Here is an 18,027-nt window from a genome sequence, read left to right on the forward strand (position 1 = left end):
CCCTGAGCCTCAACAGGTTCAGAGCACACCTCACTCTCTGATCAGCAGGGCATGAACACGTGAAGAAACAACCCTCCACATCTGACAGCCATCTCATAGCGACAATCGGATCCTGAAATCCATCGAAGGTAGGGGGCTTCGTATTATCAAAGTCCAGATACTGAAAACCTCTACTGGCTGCTCCCCCTGCCACTGCTACAGCCGTTGTAGCCGCCGTGGCAGCCGTCTCTATAAGAGCTGCATAGCGCTCATCAAAATACTCGACCATGGCGGTCTTGATCAACCCAAACAGTTCCGGCAGCTCGGCGCGGAACATAGCAGCAACCTCATCATGCAGGATGTCACGATTCCTAGCATCCAACTCATCCGTACTCATCTGACCGATGACCTCGGGTGGCACCGATCCACCCCGACCGCCCTCTCCTGCTCCCGATCCCGACCCGGATCCACTCCCAACATGCCTCGTAACCACCATACTGAAAAACACTGCAAAACATCAAATACTTCCCACTAACCCGGGAACCAACCCCCAACCCAACCCTAGGGGTTGTGACTTCCTTGATACACATATGGGTCCTGTGCTTTCAGTAGTACAGGCCCATACTACCTACCACACCTACCCATATTTATATCAAGTATCACCACAACACACTAGAGATGAACATACATAACAAACAACAAATCCTCAATCCTAGAGGAACACTAAATATCTTATACTGACCTACCGGTCCCACAACTCACCCGACCATGAAACTTCCACCAACTCCTACAGCACTAGTGTATGCTAGTCATACATAACGTTGGACCCCATAAACTTTCGAATATTCAATCCTACCCTAAGCTCCCAATCAAACAAGAACAGAACATAAGGCTAAATCAAACATTCTCAGGCTATAAGATCTTAATTACATATGGACGTGATGCATACGCTAAATATCTACGGTAATGATGTCAATTTCATACAAGGAAACCCTAGGCTAGCAGGCATCATATAATCAGGCAATTCTATCATGCAATTCCTGAAGATCCCTAGCCTAGTACTAGCATGTTGTTCTATCATATCTCATAAACAAATAACTTGTATGGTATTTTGGGGCTACTTACTGGCTCCGGTTGATCGTACCTCTGCGTCCTCCTTTATTCATTTTTGAAAACCATTTTAAATTCTCTTTTGAAAACTCTCATTGATTTGAGACTGGATTCACACGAATGTTTCTCCAATTCACTCAAACCAAGGCTCTAATACCAACTTATAACACTCTAAAAATTCAAGCCAATTTAAACTTTTCAAAAACAACCCAGTTTCGTTAAGTCATTACAAAAAGGTTTTCAATACATTTATTATCAGAGTCTTCCCAGAAGCATATCATAAAACATAAACATGAGGAGCGGTACGATCACGCCTTTTCCTTGCCACGGTCTCCTGAAGTACCTGAAACATTTAAAACACAACTGTAAGCCCGAAAGCTTAGTGAGATACCCCCAAAATACCAACCACATATACCATACACATAACATGCCATATCAAGACAGAACACAGAACAACCATGCACTTCGAGTCTACTATGTGACTAGTCCGCCGCACCAGGCCTTTAGTCCAACTGGTCCACCCTCCGAGTCTAGCCATATACATCGAGTCTATAGTGTGATTGGTCCGCCCGCACCGGGCCTTCAATCCACCTGGTCCACTCTCTGAGTCTACAGTATGACTAGTCCGCCCGCATCGGGCCTTAATTCGGCCTGGTCCACTCTCTGAGCCTCGGCACGTCTCGTCCGCCCTCATGGGGCCTACAGCCTATCCGGATCACTCCCTGGGCCTTCATAATATCCGATCCGCCCTGGATATGTTGGCCTACAACACAAAGCAGGACCCGCCTCAACCCAACCCCAGTCAACCAACCATGTGCACATAAACATATAATCATATAACAATTAATCACCAATCAACCGATCTAGCATATCACATAACATAACATCATCCTAACCAGGATACCGACCTAACCGGTCACTAGCATATACCATCCTAACTACCAGGATGCAAACATAGCAAAACAATAACATAACAGCGATACCCGGATTACAATCCGATAAAGGGCCGGCCTTGGTGCCTTAGACCCTGTCGATATAGTGAGGATAACTCACCTCGCAACTGCTGACTAAAAAGATAAGATCACGCTGCTCCAACCTCCGACACGAACTCCACCACTGATAATACCAAAAGACTGAACTCAATAAATACCAATAATTACCAAAATACCCCTGGAAGTCAACTGGTCAACTCTTGGTCAAAGTCAACTTCCTGACTGACTCTACTCGCCGAGTCAGCCCGCTGACTCGTCGAGTCCCCATGTTCTGAAAACTCCCATATCGCGACCCAACTCGTCGAGTAGCCCCAAGACTCGTCGAGTTCAAGGATCTCCGAGTCCTTTCCTGTTCAACACACCGAGTCGTCCCTCGACTCACCGATTCGCGAGTTAACCAGAAGAGGTTGGGGTTCCATGACCAGACTCGCCGAGTCCAAGAACAAACTCGCCGAGTCCAAGGCAATCTTCAACAGACTCGTCGAGTCGTTCTTCAAAATCGCCGAGTTCCTGCATGTCTTCATGCAACTCGCCGCGTACACCCATGTGACTCGCCGAGTACCTCTAGTTCTTAATCCATACAGTGGCTTTTTAAGCCATGCAGGGGCTCTAATCCATAGATCTACTCTTCTACAAACCACCCATCACGTAAAGTAGCAAACTTTACGTGAATCCAAAGAGATCTAAGCATAAAACACTCTAGGGCTAGGGTTTGGGACAAAGTAACTTCACCAACAACTCTTGGGCATAGACTTTATGACTCATTGGGTCATTACAAGCCTAGATCTAAGGTAGCAACCTCAGATCTTACACCAAACTCGAGATGGACCTCATTTATGCTCCAAAACCCCACAATTGATAGATCTAGATGCACAAAAGCTCAAGAGATGATATGGGTGCTTGGTTTGTAGAGCTTAAACATCTATTTATATTACTAGATACAGGACTATGATTACAACTTTGACTACGAAATGGTTGCATTTTGTCACACCCCGCTAAAGCGGAAACACGAGGCGTGGCAGTACAAAGGGTTTCATAGCAAAAGTTTAAAGACAACACCAACCATAGTATTTAAAATCATTACAAATTTACAATGGGTTTGAATAACTTTTAAAAGAAATTACAAGGTAAATTGAAATACAACACATGCGAATGCTCCTAAAAGTGAAGTGTCCCTAAATGACACTTACTTGATGATTCCTGAAAAAGCATGTAAAACGAGCGTCAACTATAAAAATAGTTGGTGAGTACTCATAGATTAAAAATATATTGGTTTCAAGAATCAAATTAAAAGTTTTGATAAAATTTTCCATAAATAAAAGTATATTGCTAAAATGAGTTTTCAAGAATCGAAATAATATTCGTTGTTACAAGGAGCAAACAATTTCATTGCTAAAACAAGTATATAAGCTTTTAGTAATAAAAGTTCGTTGCTATAATGAGAAAAAAAGTTCGTTGCTATAATAAGCATAAAAGTTTCATTGCTAAAATAAGTATATAAGTTTCATTGCTAAAAATAAGTATACAAGTGTCGTTGCTAACATGAGAATACAAGTTTCGTATGTGCATAAAGATTCGTATGTGCATCAAGTTTCCGTTCATGAGTTCACAACCCAAGCCTAGTGACCGAATCGTGCCCTATTGACTACTATGTGTATCGCAAACATAGTGTATAAAATGGTAAAATGCACTCAAGCGAATCGTGCGAGTGAGGAGTTGTCTACCTCCTGATAGCGTTATCCATAATAACCATAGGCTCAAAAGAGTTAATGAGTTGTATCTAGAGATTCCAGGGACTTAACCGCGATACAGTCCTCATGAATTAAAGTAACATACACATACATACGAAATATAGCAACCAAGTTTCATACGAGTCAAAATAAATACAACGAACATAAAAAGTTTAGGACATGCTTTTCCACCCCAAAACATTTAAAAAAACGAAAATAGGGGGAGTCGTGAATACTCACCATGCATTGAGATGATGCAAATGGTGCCTTGAACTACGCTCCACTCGTACCACTATCGTTTTTCCTACAACGACGTTACACACTAATGAGTCCCTAATTGAAATCTAATACTAGTATACTTACTACTACAATAGAATTATGCCAATAATGTGTCAATGTTTAATATTGATAAGTTACAAACATTTTTTTGTGAAAATTAAATTTCAAAGAATCAATTGTTATATACAATTTAAGTGGAAAATTCTCATTATTGAAATGTTAATATTTAACATTTTAAGAAGTATTCCAATGATTAAATATTCAAAAACTAAATCAATTTCGTTCTACACTTTCCAAAACTTTGCATTTCAGTTTTAATTGAAGTCAAAGACCATAAGATAAATTTTCTTGACTTTTTGATTTGTCTAATTATTTTTCACCATTTAATTCATTGAATAATCATAAAATCATGGAAAAATAGTAAAAGGTTAATAAAAATTACCAAACATCAGATTTTGGTTCTAACTACATTAAAAGACTTCCAGATAAATTTTCATGGTTTATAGATATGTATAACCAATTTTATTATATTTAAGTCTCTAAATAGATAAAAATTCATGAAAAATAGAAATTAGTTAATAAAATTCCCCAAACTTCTTATATTAGTGCCATTAAACATAATTCAGCTGGGAAAAATATAAAAGTGGATTTATAAACTGTTTAACCCAATTTTATGATTTTTGTGCATTTATTCTAATAAAAACGAAGATAAATAGAAAAAAGTTTCCAAAATTGTCCAAAATTTTTGTAACACTGTTATTACATATATAGAAGCTGTGAAAAATATAAAATATATTTTCAGTTAGTTTTGCTATTTTTCCTTCTTTAATCCTCTTAAATAATCATTAATTGAATAATAATTATTAAAAAGTTAAAGTAAATTACCAAAATTTTTGTACACTTCATTTACAGAGTAAATAATCTGGGAAAAATACCAAATGTGGTTTTCATATACTGAAATATGATTTTGTGTATTTAAGTGTATTTAATCTTAGAAAATAGGAGAAACATAGTATACAGAAGAAAAAAATCGTCAAAATTTTGTGTAGCCTCCTAATGTACTACAAGGTTTTCTGGTAAATTTGAATGAATTTTGGATGAGCAGAACTATTTGTTTCTATTTTTAGGTCATTATAAATACAAAAATCGGGGAAAAATAGGAATGCATTATGAAAAATTCTAAAAATAATTTTCTGAGTCTTATACCTCCGGTAGCAACTGCGAAAATTGTTATATATCATTTTAAGATTTTCTAAAGTGATTTTATGATTTATTGGAGCCAAACAAAAAGAAAACTCAAAACCATATTAAAAAATACCAAAAACTGATGAAATTTAATGTGGGGTCATTATTTAACATAGGGGTCATACAAAAATTTACATAGGATTTATAGACCTCAGAAACTATTTTATATGATTTATTTCCCTATTTTATTTCAATAATTATAATAATTCGAGAAAAATGAATTATTTTCTGAAAATTTGTTGAACATCTCATTTTGTTGATGGGAATCTGGGAAAAATCAGATTTGGTCAGAAAAGGAGTTTTAGATATTTATTTGGAAATAAATCCTTCATGAACATATTTGAAAGTTTTTAACAACATACTTTGATGATCTAGCATCTAAGCTTGAAGATCATCACATGCATGTTTTTTTGAAGACCATTCATGAGTTTGAAATGTTCAAAAATTGTTTTTTAAAGAAAACTTAGAGTGCATGTGGTGATTTTCCACCAAAACTTGTAGAAAAGTGCATTTTCATGATCTTGACTTAGGTTTAGGTCCTTGGATTTCACCATTACAACATGCATGTTGTTTTTGGGTGAAATCCTACCACAATCATCATCAAAACTTAAGTGAATGGACATGCACACATATTTTCTAATAGAAAGGTGTAGAAGAAGAAGGAAATGCAAGAAAAACCTTGAAAACGTGGAGGAAAATGAAAGGAAATCGTGTTCTACCTTAATGAACACCACTAGATGATGAAGATTTTGAGCATCATGAGTGTTCTTGGACTTGTTTCCTGGAAATTTTCGTGGTTCCTAGAGAGAGGAAGAGAGAAAATGAAGTGGTGAAGGTAGAGAGAAGTGAGAGAAAATGAGAGAGAAAGTGGAGTGTGAGAGAGAAAGGAGTGATTATGTGTTTTGGGAAGAGGGGAGGTGTCTTGGGAAGAGGGTGGACGGTTTTGAGAGTATTATTCCCTCCTTCCCTTTTAATTTTATAAAAAAAATTTCAATCCCTATTCTAATAAAAGAATAGTTTTATTCTCTTTTTGACATATGTCATCATATTAAGCATCATAATTAATGCATATTTTATTTTTCTTTTGCCATGTGTCACCCTATTATGTCTTCTAATTAATTCATTCCACTTGTCAACCTATTGATTCTCTATTTCAAATTTTAAATTTCTCACTCTAATTACATTAAATTAATAACATTAGAATAAAAATTAAAATAAAATTAATACAAATTATAAAGTGATATAATTTTACATATTTATTTAAATAAATGATTATAATTTTATATAACTAGAAAAATCTTTTAATTAATAATTTATTTAAAATAAGTGATTAATAATTTTGAGTTTTTACTATTAAATTTTAATTAATTTTGTAAACCGTGGTTTCCATGGGTTATAAACTAGTTCTTTTATAAAAATATCAAACTTTTTATAAAATATACACCCTAACCAAGTTTTTGCTCATGAAACCTTGACTTTTGACTTATAAATTAAGGGTAAATGTTAATGACTTAAATTTTTATTTTCCTTAAATGCATTTTCATAATTTTAATTATTATAAGATAATATTAGAAGCTTCATAATTATTTTTATATAATTTTTAATGTTAAAGTTTATAAATGTGAGTTTTTAGGGCATTTAGGGTTTTTGAGAGTTTGTAGGTCTTTGGATATCAAAATTAATTAAAATTTGAGAGTTCAAACTATTTTAGAGTTTCATACTCTTATTCAAGTTAGAAATAATATTTGTAATTTTTTTTATCGGTTTATTGGCATTCTATGTAGTGATTCCGAGATCCAACAAAATTGAGGAATCAAGTATACTAGTCCTAGTCTTCAACTTTAACTTAAGTTTCTATGAGACTTTGACCTAATTTCTACTACTAGGTCAAGTGCATGATGGGTGTATATGATTCATGAAATGGTGTTCAAGTCAAGGAATGACCCGAGTGTGGATAGTCACTACAGTTAAGTAGTTGTAGAATTCACATACCAATGTGAAGTCCAAGCACATTATCCATTGTTTCTAATTGTTTCCAAGTTTCTAATAGGTTATAACTTAGCTTCTAGTTACTAAGTCTATTATGTTTGGTGCCTATATGTGCAACTAAGTTTATTCAAATCTAGAACCGAGTTGAATTTTGACGGTTATCACATATTTGGACTATGATTTGCAGGTTACTGCAATGACTTATCATGTCAAACAGTCATTTATGTCTAGTCACTTCAGAGTTTGACTACGATTTGTAGGTTAATACACTGACTTGTCATTAATGTGTCAGGGTCGGTCTAGACGGTGGGCAACCCGGGCGACCGCCCAGGGCCCACGTCTCTAGGGGGTCCAAAATTTTTGGGCTATGTAGTGTATATATATAAAAACAATTATTATCTAATTGATTTTTAAGCCCTAAAGTTGGTTCAAACTCAAATTATCTCAAAAGATAAACAATTTGGTTTGTTTTTTATTGCTAATTGAACATGTTTATAATGAAGAATAAATGATATTTTTTTAAATCTTTATTATATTTGTCTTTAAAGGGTGTTTTTTTTCTTTTCACCCCGGGCCCTACATACGTTTAGACCGACCCTGAATGTGTAGCCATTTCAAAGTTCGACTATGAATTATAACTTTGACTACGAAATGGTTGCATTTGGACTAGTAGTATAAATACCACTTATACCACCAGTTTATTATAATCTCGACTTTATTACGAGTTCCTCACAAAATTTTGAAATTTGCTCATGCAACGAAGTAGATTTTTACTACTGTGATTCAGTCGACCCATTTTTTACACCCTCTTCAGCCGGCCCATATATGTCAGATGAAAATTTTGAAGAATTGAAGAAGACTGAACAACAACAAGAACAGGACAAAGAGTCATCCCGACTTCTCACTCAACGTGGTAATGATATTGCATTGGAATGTAAACAAGCTCAAAAATGGATAGAGCTCAATAAAAACAAAATCAAAAAGCATGAAGAATGGATAAAAAGACTAAGAAGGCAATCAAAACGACTGAAAAATGGCTTGCTGAGAAGGACGAGCAGTTGATACACCTTAGGGTGCAAAAGGATCGTTTGGAAGATAAAATGAGAATTTGGGATGACTATATAACAATCAAGAAAGAGAAGTACCCATTGAAGTTCCCTGAGTTTAAAAATTAGTTACAAAAATGTTGTAACATTATCATGATACACCTTATGGTGCAAAAGGATCGTTTGTTGTTTTTTTTAAATAACATTTTGTAGTTGTTATAATCTACAAACTAAATATTATAATATAAAAGCTTCATTAAATGTTATAATGTGCAAAGTAAACTAAAATATGAAAGCATAACAATGTCTTGTAAGATTTAATAAAAAATTACAATACATAATAAGTTAACAACTCTTCATTTCAAGGTTCTTTTATATCAAAATCAGCATCATAGGTTTGTGAGCAACTCGCTGAACCACCAATATTAAATGTCATTTCTGTAGTAGAAATTGTCGTGCGACGTGCTCCACTACCGGGCGCCCTTCCAGTACAATTGTTTCTCGTGTGTCCTACTTGACCACATGTAGAACACTCTTTTCTGATTGGACCCTCGCCTTAGGATGGAATGTGGTCTGTGTTTCTTGGCTTGCCTGCTGATGTTTATCCATTATAGGTGGCTTAACAATCATCAAATCATCGGGGATAACCTATCTGGATGGCTTTGGCAAAGGGTTTATTGATTCCTCATTCGTTTTCCTCAGTGTTTTGGTAAAGTAAGCATTTAATGCATACCTCGAGCAGTCTTGGTAATTATTCACTGTTAAACATCTTATGACATGACCACAAGGTATCCCATTGATATTTGCATATTTAGCCTCATAATAAGTATAGATTTTTATCATTTATTAGCTAATTTATTGCATATCATGGACAAAAGGTACTTAATAATGCTTGAATTGTGTTTTCAGTCCAAAAGCGAAGCTCGGAAGCAAAAGGAAGCAGGAGAAGCGGTTGAGAGCTCGGGAGTTGAACAAAGAAGAAAAACACCAAAAATACAAGGGACTCGACGAGTAGGGTCGACTACTCGGCGAGTAGCGTCGAAGATTCGAGAGGATAAAGACTCTGTGACTTACCATGTACGGGAATTAAGGGGTGGACTCGGCGAGTCGGTTCGAATATATAAAAACAGTTGTCCAGATCGTCATTTGGTATTTTGGAACCCTTGGGGAGAAGCAAGCTGCAAATTAGAGCCAGGAGACATCTGAAGAACGAAGATACAACCTAGAATTCAATTCCGAAGAAGATTTGAGGCAAATTCTCATCATTCTACCTAATATATTGTTTTTCAATTATGGTTAGACAATTAGAATTCGTTTTATTGCTATTAATTACCTCAATCATGAGCTAAAACTCTTAAACTTCTGTTTGGGGATACAAAATTGAGACTATGGTTTGATTATTGGTAGGATTAATTCAATATTGGTGACTTTGTTGATTTTAGTTTGTTAAAGAACCTTGTGTATGAATGATAACTATTTTTCTGTTAATAGGAAGATAATTAAATGGTATGAACATCTTTTAATTGTCAACCTCATATGTTTATGTGACCACTTTATCATATGTCTAGGATTAATGAACATGAAACTAGAATTAATGGACAATTAGGTAAATTCATGTGTGAGCTTGTTGATGACCATCAACAAGAGGTTAACTAAAGGACCAAATTAGTTAGCTATTACAAGTCTAAATTAACCCGAATAAATAATCTAGTGAGTTAAATTAAATTAGACAACTGATCACTGTTTGAGTTAGTTTGTTCTCTAAGGATTAGTGCAGCGAACGCAAAGCTAATCACTTGAATCGGTAGCCAATAGAAGAATTAATCCATTGCACTATTACCATAATATCAACCATATGATCAATTGAGTTGAACTAAACAGAAGTCTCTCTCATTATTGAATTTAGTTAAATCTTTGCTTTTCTAGTTTTTAGCCTAAGTAATATTAGTAAGTTTCTAGTCTTGTAAAACTAGAGAAAACCCCTATTTATTATTTAATTTAGATAAAATTAGTCTTTAGTTTTAATTTACTGTTCCCTGTGTTCGATACCCTACTTATTTAGCTATACCACAATTGATAGGTCCACTGTCTTTGTGTGTTCATTTTATAATTAAAAAGTAGGTTTAAAACTAGTTCGTTTCACACACATCAAGTTTTTGGCGCCGTTGCCGGGGAATGGTTCTAAATTAACATTAATTTCTATTTTTATCGATCCTTTGTGTAAGATTTCTCTTACAGAAAGTTAATTCCTAGGTAACTTAGTAGTTAGTATAAGTTTTAAACAATATCCGTTTTAATAAGTAATTAGAAAGTTTTTCTGTTTTTGCCTTGAACTCGTCGAGTGCACTCGTGACAACTCGGCGAGTCCATCGTTGTTCACAATTTTAATTTTTATTTTATTTTTGTTCTTTTTACGCGTTTTTCTTGTTTTGTTTATAGTTGTTTCATGACCCGAGGATCTGATACACCTCTGGTCCCTCTTCTCGAAGACCCGGAATCCACACTAAGGAGGAACAAAGGAAAAGTCGTTGGAGAATCCGTTTCTTCAAAGAATTCGCCATTAAAGAACCTCAAGTCCGTTTTCAGCAAGAAGAAGAGCATCAAATCAGGAGCATCCAACGCCTCTTTAGCAATCGAAGACCCGATTAAAGAAGACACCGAGTACGCGACCGAGGAAGAAGAAGAACCTACATACGAGCATGAATCCGAGTTTGAGGACGATTTAGCTATCACTATGGCTAATATCGATGAAGTCCCCATGGGGGAATGGAAGAAGAGGATGTGCGACGACATTGGCTCGGGACTTGTGCAACCCGCAATTCCCGCTACTGCTACTTTCAAGCTAAAGGGCCATATCCTCGCTCAACTCAAGGAGATTCCCTTTTATGGAAAAGACCATGAAGATGCTTACAAGCACTTAGATGAAGTAAATGATGTGGCTGACTACTTCAATGTACCAAATGTGCCACGCGAGACCCAGCTACTTCGTATGCTTCCAGTCACATTTAAGGGTGCTGCAAAGGATTGGCTCAAGTCAATTCCCCTCGGGTCGGTCACCACATGGGCTAAGATGAAAGAGGAATTCATAAACCATTTTTGCCCGCCTTCTAAAATATCCAAGTTGAAGAAAGCCATTGCCAACTTCGAGCAACAACCCGGAGAGTCCCTTTATGAGGCGTGGGAGAGGTACAAGGGTCTTCTCAGAAATTGCCCACACCATGACCTTAATAGCCAACAAGAAGTCTCCATCTTCTATAATGGATTCAATGTTACCACAAGGCAATTGCTCGACTCGCAAGGCCCACTCACAAAGAAGGCACCCCCGGTAATCAAGGAATTAATTGAAGAATTCTCTAAGCATTCTAGAGAATACCACAACCCAAGAAATGAAGTAAGTCGGGGGGTAGTGAACTCGGCCAATGATGGCATGGCGGTGATGATGGATAAGCTCGATAGTTTAGATAGAAGGATGACAAAAATGGATCAAACAATCCATGCTATTTGAGTTGGATGCGAGAACTGTAGAGGACCTCATCTCACGAAGGATTGTGACTTGGATGAAAATGGAAACAAGAAGGCGCAAGTGTTCTACTCAAGCGGCGATAGATACGACGAGAATTGGCGGAAACCAAAGAAGGAATGGCTCCAGTATGAAGAATACAAAAAGGCAAAGGAGGAGAAATACAAGCAGAAAGAGAGGGGATTCTATCAAAAGGAAGAACCGGTTGTGGAAAAGAGAGCCGACTTAGAAGAGATGTTCACAAGATTCATAGCCGCGTCCGAGAAAAGACACAATGATCATGATGCTGCAATACAAGAGACCAGAAATATACTAAGGAATCAGCAAGCATCTATTCTCAACATTGAGAAACAGCTAGGACAACTTGCACATTAAGTGAACGAGAGAAGACCGGGTGAACTCCCAAGTAAAACCGAGAATAATCCGAGAATGGAGAATGTGAATGCTATAACCTCCAGCTATGGAGAAATTTCCACTCCTATGACCCCTGCACAGAAGGTCTCCAAGGTGCATGCAGAAAAGACAGAAAAGTTGAGTCCAGCTAAACCCGACCAGACTCGTCGAGTCCCTCTAATGGACTCGACGAGTCCATGCCCTGATGACAAATATGCTGTTTCCTTAAAGCCTTACAACCCTCCTCTACCATTCCCAATCAGAGCCATACCTGATGAGAAGGTTAAAGCATACAGAGCTTTCATGGAACATGTTAAAGCCCTTCAAGTCAAAGTCCCATTTGTGGAAACAATGCTTCAACCACCCAAATATTTGAACTTGCTAAAGGGACTCTTTGCTGCCAGAAAAGATTTAGCTGAAGTCGCGGAGATAGTATTAAGTGAGCTCCTAGAAAAGAAGGGCGATCCGGGAAGCATCAAAACTCCTTGTCAATTTGGAAATGTACTTGCTACTCAAGCGTTGACCGATTCGGGTGCAAGTATTAACTTAATGCCTTTCTCTTTCTTCAAGAAGCTGAATTTACCGGAGCCAAGGCCTGTGAATATGAAGATCCATTTGGCGGATAAACAATTATTAGTCCAAAAGGTGTTTGTGAAGATCTCCTCATTAAGGTGGATAAATTTATATTCCCCGTGGACTTTGTAGTGCTTGATATGGAAGAAGACCCCGAAATTCCAATAATTTTGGGGAGATCATTTTTGAATATCGCATGCGCATTGATAGATGTATGCGAGTCCACACTAACATTGAGGGTGGGAGATGAGTCAGCAGTGTTTAAAGCTCTACCAGAGATTAAGCAAGAAGAAGGAAGAAAAGAAGAAGTTTCCTTCATTAATTTGGATGATGAAATACTACAAAAAGAACTTGCACTCTTGCAAGAAGAAGATCCAAGTAAGTTTTTGCTATCTTCTGGAGGAAATGATGATGTTGACAAAGACTTGGAGGAAATAGAGAAGCTGCTGAAAGGAACCGATTCAGGAAACACAATGGGATGTGAGGAATACGCTGCGACTCGCCGAGTCGCTATCACGGACTCGACGAGTCCATTCGAAAATCTCAGCAACTTGGATGATTCTGATATGCTTGTTACCAGCTCCCTGCATGTTCTGGACATGAAGATTTTCCCTAATTCTTTATAAGATCAAGCAGCAGAATGAGGAATGGATGGTGATTTTCAACACGTTCATGTAGCATGCCTCGATACAATAATGCAAGAAGATGAAGACATTCCACTTGAAGAGGAGGCAAGCTTTGGAGAAGAGGAAAATGCAAGGGTTAGGAGAGATGATGCTGATAACCCATTCATTGAGTCACGTAATACCAAACCTCGAGCCCGAGTTTTCACCAACTATGAAGTAATGAAGTTTAAAGAAGGAGGGGTGCAAGAGAAGGTACAATAGAATGGGGTAAAGAAGAAGATGATGATGAAAAGGGAAATTCATGCAGCTGAAGATGATGCTACAAGGAAAAAGAGAGAAGAATTAAGACAGGCTTACAAGAAGAAGATACACGCTTACAAGACAAAGTATAAACCACAAAAGATTAGGCGTGCATTCCCGATGCAGGAAAATGAAGAAACGTAGATGGGAAGGAGTCCAGCTAATGACTCCTTAAAAGAAGCGCTTGGCGGGAGGCAACCCGTTATTAGAGTTTGCTTTCTTTTATCTTTCTCGTTTTAGTTTGATTTTCGTTTTTAGGACTTTATTTTCATCTTCTAAATTATCAAACATCACTACTTGAGAGTGCGTATGGGCTAAGTGTGGGGTGGAATGAAATTTTTAATGAAAAAATGATATAATTTTTGAATTGTTTGCAATTGACTCGCCGAGTCTATCCTGACTCGACGAGTCTCCTCAGATCCCAGATGATTTTAAATTCGCGACCAGACTCGCCGAGTCTGACCCTGACTCGACGAGTCGATTTTATTTACAGAAAAAAAAATAATTAAAAATAATTTTTACATCTAGTAAAACTAGGGTTTTTAACCCTAATAAGATCATATTTCCCCCTTACTCGACGTGCGCCTCTCTTATTTTCTCTCTCAAGCATTCATCAAGTTCTTCACTCTTTCTTCAAAATTCTTGAATTCTATCAACAAAGGTACTTAATTTCTTCCATAATTCTGTTAAAGTCATGATTTTTAGATGTTCTAAGGTGTCAATTTCATAGAATACCCGATTTTGAAGTTTAGTAAATTTTGAGGGTTTTGATTTAGTATTAATTGTGTTGTTTTGGATGATTATTCTTGCTCTAATACATCTTAGGAACGTCCATGGACAAAACCCTTGAAAAAATTTAGAGTTTTTATGGTCGAATTTTGCTCGACCCGTTGACTGACTCGCGCAGTTCATACGACTCGCCGAGTCGTTTACGGACTCGACGAGTCCAAACGGGGACCCATATGGATTTTGTTTTAATGTTTTTCTGTATTTTCTGGATTGTTTGTTCTTTGTTTTGCAGGGACCATGTTTTCAAGAGGACAGAGCTCAAGTGGAAACCAAGGAGATTTTCCTTGGTTGAATTTCCCTCCGATTGAATCTGCTTCAACAATGACAAGATGGAAGAAGAAGCTGGCTAAGGTCAGGAAGAAGGAGGTTTATGTACCTAATAGGGTTGACTGGGACTGGTTAAAGAATGTTCGGTATGAAGAAGAGTTGGCGCCTTACCTTTTGAAGGAATTTACTTACGATGGGGAGACAATTATTTGTGATGGATGGAGCCAGGTTTTTAGAATTCAAGAGTCGGTGTATCGAGAACTCTGCTGGGAATTTTTCTCCACGGTATCTTTTCGAGAAGGAGATGATTGTCAATGCTTACATGTACATGTCATTTGTTGGAAATCAACAATCACGTTTTGTGCCCCCTTTTTTACCTCGCATTTCATATTTGAGATCATGCGAACATCCCACTTACTATTTTTTTTTGTTTTCTTTTACAATATCATCGGCCCAAGGGGTGAGTGTTGTTGTTGCTTCCGCTTAAAAAACAGACAAAATGAAGAAGTTAAGATTAATAACATTTAATAAAACATTAATATTAAAAATTAACTTAATACTTGTAAAGTTGCGTCTTTGAAACCACCACTGTTGTATTGTTGCACGAAAAAAATCGATCAACATAAGTATCGACACCTTACGTGCGTGTCTAGATAATGCATTTATAGACTCTGCACTGTTGGACGACATAAGATTGTATCGGTTCCCTTTAAAATATGCCCTAGACCAAGTTTCTGGATTTATACTTTGTAAGTACTCCCATACTGGTTCTTTTGTCTTTTTCATAAGTTCCATGGCAACATCAAAAGCATCAACTGTGTATGCCCTACAAGCCTCCCAAAAAATTCCTTTAACTGTGTTACTCTTCCTAAATCTAGATACTATGTTGAAATACAAATGGACACCACATATTCTGTGATGAGCGTGAGGAAAAATGTTGGCAACGGATGCCGCTATAGATGGAGACCTATCAGATATAATTGTAAGCTCCTGCATATTGCCTATGCAATCACGTCGTTTTTAAAAAAAAAAAAAAACATGTCCACGAATCTGTACACTCATTTTTGCATATACCATATGCAACCGTTAGTATTTGGTTTTGTTCGTCCTTAGCAACTGCACGTAACATGGTACATTTAAACTCACCATTGAGGTGGGCACCATCTACTACAAGGGTCGATTTACAAAAATTGACAAAAGCGCGTACCTACAATACATTGTATATCTATTCAAATACACCAAAATAAAATTAAAAAATAAAAAATAAAAAAATATTAAAATACTAACCGAACAACCAAGTGCGACGTACAAAAACTCAAAGCGATCATCACCATCTGTTTTAATATGTGTCATCGTACCCAGATTATGTTTGACCAAATTGTGGAAATAAGCCGGAAGTTTGGTAAAAAAATCATCTTTCGTACCCCTTAACAACAACAATGCATATTGCTTCGCACGCCATGCCTGATGGTATGAGATATTGATATTCAATTGAGCATTCATATCATTAATATCTTTTCCCCAATAAACTCTACTATAATCTTCAGCCAAAGCATCAGCAAGATATTCATCCAAAAAATATTTGTTTGCTTGTCGATGATTAGGTTGCAAAATTGTTGAAGAACATGTGTGTACATCAATAATTTATTCACTTGGAAAAGTCCATCAAAATTTTTAATTGCTTTTGCTCTTAGTAACCAATAACAATTTTTCGAAACACACACAACCTCATACATTGATTTTGTGGATCTACTTGTCCTTTTCTGAAAACCTTCTCGAAGACATTTTTTACCAATAGCCCGCTTTAAAAGTTCTTTGTTCTTAAATATATTCTCACATTCAATCTTTTGAAGATTGATGCTTACCATCTGTGTTGGGATATCTTCATTAATATCAACTGGACATGTTGGTAGAGAAGGCATACCGTAAAAAAAGTTATCGGGAAACTTAGCTTTAACTTCGTCACCCAACTCATCTCCATCTGAATTGCTTTCTAAGTCGGTTATATCTAAACTTACATCAGCAACATCAACATAATCCTCGTAAACATGCCTTTTTTCATCTTTTTGACGCATAATTTTTTTCTTTTCACTTTTATCTACTACACGTCTATTCATAACTTTAACTTCTTGTTCAGGAACATCAACATAACAACCACCCACGTCATTAAGATATGTACCAACATCATAATCACCAACATACTTGTAATTCTCAGGATCCACATAGTGAATAGGGGAATAAGTAACATTAATATTTTCAGCAACACTGTGAAATTAAGGTACACTAGGAGTATTGAAAGTACCTATCAGATCGTTGCTCCCTTTATAGCTGCATAAATTACCAACCGACTGATTTTCACTCTGACCAACCTCATTAACCTCATCTCCTTCATCAACCACCACAAACACTTTCACGGCCCTTCCTCCACCACATTTGATTACATTTATCAACATTCTAACATTCATGTCTTCAACTATGGCTGTATAATAATTCAATTCAGGATGATGAAAACGAAGACTAATTCTATATTTGTCTAACAAACCTATTTTGCTTCTCACCAAAGATACAAAATCACTATAACTAATATACTCAGAAAATATCAAAGCGAATTCAAAAATAGACATACGTATTCTAGATTTGTTTCAATAACTTGTCATCTCTCACCGGTTACAAGACAAACCAAATATTCAATCATTTTTTTAGAAAGATTCTAAAGAAATTTTATAAAGAAATAACAAGTAAACTGATAATTTTCTACAAAAGTTTATATATAATAAGGTTATTTCATAGTCAAACTCATTGATTTCATAGTCAAAATAAAAAATAAATAAATAAATAACATAAAATCACAAATCAAAGAGAGAGGAAATCGAGATGGACACAGTCCATTTGCAATTTTAGCCTGCTAAACCCTATATATATACAATAAAAATACCCCACCTGCAAATGTACAACCTGCAAATGTACAAGTGGCTAAAGCATATCTTTGCTTTAGTCACTTATACATTCGCAGATGGAATGTGAAAATATCATACATATCATTCTCATCTGCGATTTCGATGGCCAATTTTGCAATTTCAATTTTTTTTTTTTTTGACTATTTTCCACAAAAAATTTGTCATTTTCTCTTTCTTTAAAAATTAGATATGCATGTCTTTTTATTTATTTATTTATTTAGTTGAACTTGTT

General features: G+C 36.3%; 1 non-coding gene across 1 annotated transcript; it reads right to left on the reverse strand.

Annotated features, from left to right (window-relative positions):
• Positions 1–11,488: 11,488 nt before the first annotated feature.
• On the reverse strand, positions 11,489–11,595 carry LOC111906232 (small nucleolar RNA R71). Its single transcript, XR_002855136.1, has one exon. It is a non-coding gene; the product is annotated as a small nucleolar RNA R71 (small nucleolar RNA).
• Positions 11,596–18,027: the final 6,432 nt, after the last annotated feature.

The sequence above is a fragment of the Lactuca sativa genome, chromosome 8 (assembly GCF_002870075.4).
Source record: "Lactuca sativa cultivar Salinas chromosome 8, Lsat_Salinas_v11, whole genome shotgun sequence".
Lineage (NCBI taxonomy): Eukaryota > Viridiplantae > Streptophyta > Magnoliopsida > Asterales > Asteraceae > Lactuca > Lactuca sativa.